At 36.3% G+C, this 3,729-nt stretch overlaps 1 long non-coding RNA gene across 3 annotated transcripts; it reads left to right on the top strand.

The window, feature by feature from the left end:
* Positions 1 to 405: 405 nt before the first annotated feature.
* Positions 406 to 1,635, top strand: LOC116162763. Of its 3 annotated transcripts, none has more exons than XR_004143606.1 (3): positions 406 to 588; positions 639 to 1,222; positions 1,507 to 1,635. It is a non-coding gene; the product is annotated as an uncharacterized LOC116162763 (long non-coding RNA). The 3 variants fall into 3 exon arrangements; XR_004143607.1 differs by having other exon boundaries at positions 406 to 584; positions 639 to 1,453; positions 1,507 to 1,613; XR_004143605.1 differs by having other exon boundaries at positions 639 to 1,453; positions 1,507 to 1,613.
* Positions 1,636 to 3,729: the final 2,094 nt, after the last annotated feature.

The raw sequence follows: 3,729 nt of genomic DNA, 5'->3' as shown, positions 1-3,729 counted from the left end.
GTATGGAATAGAGTGTATTCCGCGCGAGTGGAAAGTTCGTCACACGAGCCGAAGGCGAGTGTGACGGTTTCACGAGCGTTGAATACCTATTCCTTACAAGTAATAGACATAATTTTTTCTACTACTACGACGAATTTTTGCAAAATATGTAAAACAAGCAGGGTTAACTATAGACAATTCACACATTAGTATGGACGTCTATGTACGGTGGGTTGGTATAACAGATCACTGTGGCATATTTGACAGATATTTGTCTAAATGGCTGTATAAACAAATTCCTCGACAATTTCTCTTCCCTCAATATTATCCCAGAAAAGGAAAACTAACTTTTCTGTGATATTATTTACAAATGTGCACATTTATTGAATGTGCCCTGTCCTGCGCAGTGTATCGGCCCTGTCCTGCGCAGTGTATCGGCGTGGATCATTTAGATTTAGATAAACATAACCATAAGCGATAAACGTATTCGAGATTGCGACCGGAATGTAATTCATGATGTGTATAAATTCAAATACAAAATGCTACAAAGAGGACGTTATGGATGCAAATTAGAAATAAACATCATAGCACTACTCGAAAAATTTGTATGTAAGGTATCTACGAGTGTAGGTAACATTTTAGTGAGCATTATATTTTAGGTTAGTTTTAAAACTTCCTGGAGGAAATGTGTTCTGGATGACCAACAACGTTAACTGTTTTGATATGGATGTTCTTTTTGTATAGTGCAGTGAGGTACATTAATTCATTGTAGAATATGCAACTTGATGTTTGGTTGTAGGTATACCAACGTACGGGTTCCTCGTAATTGTAAACTTTCGTTGTACATTAGTTTTCGTATTGGGTATTCTAATTACAGTTCCACCTAAGTCCACCGATTTTTATGTTCCACAATTCGTGCTTACGACAAGCACCACTAATGCCAACTATAAGAGCAACCTGCAAATGTAAAATAAATATGATGTAACGAGTAACGATTTGAACGTGTAATGTTATAGTAGATATGAACTGTCGGGGGTGCTTTTTGAATAAACATTTTTACTTTGCTCGTTGATAGAATTTTTGACTTTTTAGGGAAATAGCCGCTGGATTGCATTTTTAACAAGGCCTGCAACTTAGCATAGCTGCTTATATCTACATTATTGTTCAAAAGTATCGTAGAGCACAGCATGGAATACGTTTTCCACAATGTGGATGCTTTAATTTACTGTGATAGTTTGCTAAAGTAAGCACTACGTTCTCTGAAAATGAGTTGGTTTTTTTCTTGTCCTCCACTCCAAAAATTTGCTGTATGTATGTTCGTACACTTTTAGTTTGTCGGGAAGTAAATTTTTTTGCGTGTTCTGCTTCCACGGTGATTTCCGGGGGAGTATTTGAAAGTTCCATTAAATCCTCACTGGCCACTGCTATTCATTTTCGCGCTACCGGTCCTTAAAATTTAATATCTGGCGCAAGCGTAATTAAAATTTTGACAGTTTAAGAATTTTGGTTTAGGATGTCCTGTTTTAGATGTCGCCACATGTGCTCATTCCATCACAAGAGCTAGAATGAAATTATTCCACTTCACTAGCAGAGAATAGGCGAGATTCTGTTGTTAAAAAAGAAGCAAGTATGACGTGATTCTAAGGTAGTAGTAGAAAAAATACATTTCCGCACACAGCCACTGCAGTAGCCATCGAAAACCTTCGTTCTTAGCAAAAATGCCCTATTAACATTGATGCACATCATCAATTGATACAACCTAATGCTACTATTACAACCGACTAACGTTTCCGTTGAAGTGGAAACACAAAACAGCCCGAATTTATCCGTACAACTGCAAGACAGCTATCAAAGCGAACAGGATTACATGCACGCAACGGGTATAGTCCCTTATCGTGATCTGTTTAACTTATGATCTTGTTTACAGATCTGCCTAGCAATTTGCAAGTCACCGTAACGGGCGAGTTTACCAACAAATTGCGAAAGTGGCGGTCTGCCGAGGTGTACTCGAGAAAAATAGAGCTCACTACTTCCATTCGTGACCAGTTATCATTAATTTACACAAAAAAATTAATTGTTGAAATGCTGGTATGAAACGTCGAGAGCAATGAATTATAATTTAAAAAAATGCAAGGGGCGAAATAAAACTTTGAGTGGAAATAATGAGGGAGATTTTTAATTTCTGATTACGGCAGTTTAACAAGTGACCGTACAAATGTCGCTCATAGCGATGCAAAATATCGCAGTTCCATGTACTCAAGAGCTGAATGCGATAGGTAGGCACTTACTGCAATTACACGTTTTCATGATATGATTGACTTGATCTGAAAAAGCACTTAATATAATGATTGGACAAGAATTTTCAACTGCAGCTCGTAGCTTTCGATTGGAATTGCTTGTAGTGGTACTTTATTCCTTAAGCACGACTATAAGGTGTGTAGCACCCGCAAGTAATTTCGGATAAACGGTATAGAAATTAAAACTGTGTGCATCAAAGAACTTTTATTCTGCCAGCCTAGCTTATATCATTGAACACAAAAACGCGTTTTTTTCTATAGCAATTACTTACAATTGAACCATTGTTGTGTGGTATGTAGATAAATAATGCATCTTACAGTAAATGGGAAAGCTTTCCCATAAAGCTTGGCAATTACGTGCTTCGAAAATACTAAAATTAGAACGGAATACATCGTAGATTTCAAATTCTAGTAGAACACAGTTTCTAATTGGATCATACACAAAAAACACCCCCAGTTTAGAGAAATTATTAGCGTAAAACTTTGCCGAGGGTTTATCATTTTTTGTGTAATTGCATAATACATTTAGGTGACGTGAAAATTAGCAATTCTCCGTTTCAATTAAGGACTGCTTCTAAATTTAATCGAGCAATAAACATCCCCCTCTATGACCAAGTAGGGCAGGAGTAATACAGTAGTGTTAATGAAGTCATTAATAAGTCCATGTAAGTTACGAGGAAAATAAGAGGTAATTTTATATTTGAATAGAATTTACTCTTGTGAAGAATACACAGCTACTGATTCTATGTGTTATTAGTGTTAGACCGTCTAATAGTTTATTGATTACCGCCTACCGGATTAATAATAATTGTATTTACTGAGTCAGCAGAAATTCTTCTATATATTAATAAATTCTAATCACAGCCCATCGTGTGATCCTATTAAAAAAGGTGGTTTTACACTTAATGGCTATTTTTTAAGGCGTATACTGCATTTTAGACGTTTTAAATTGTTACGCTCTTTTCTTACCAATTGATATTCTTGATTTAAATTCCATTTAAGTAACTTTTTGATTCTTTCTCTCGTTTACATTCAATATTCTTACGCCACCTAGGTATTTTCTTCGTAACTCACCAGTTTAGATCTAGTTATTTCTGTAGTAGATTTCTGATTACCTTAGTTCTTATTTTCGCTGTTACAGATTTCTCATTACAGCAGTTCTCTGTTTTGTCGGCCGAGGTCGTGCAGATGTTTCCCATGGTTCTTCTAATTCTATCCCTTCTTTAATTTGATGTTGCGTGTAGTTGTATTTCTTTTCTCTTCAGTTCTGCCGTCGCATGGGTTACATACAAATTTTTCCATTAGTGCACCGTTACTTTTGGACGTTTACTTATTTATTTATTGCCCTTCTTCTTCTAGGCTCTCAACAGGCTTATGCCCAATTACAGAGTGACCCGCATAACACTTTTTAGAGGTGCTCCTGCAGAAGGTCTTAAGTTGTTCTATACTACTC

The sequence above is a fragment of the Photinus pyralis genome, unplaced genomic scaffold, assembly GCF_008802855.1.
Source record: "Photinus pyralis isolate 1611_PpyrPB1 unplaced genomic scaffold, Ppyr1.3 Ppyr1.4_LG2, whole genome shotgun sequence".
Taxonomy (NCBI): Eukaryota; Metazoa; Arthropoda; class Insecta; order Coleoptera; family Lampyridae; genus Photinus; species Photinus pyralis.
The sequence above is the reverse complement of the archived record's forward strand: the minus strand, read 5'-3'. Positions and strand labels throughout refer to the sequence as shown.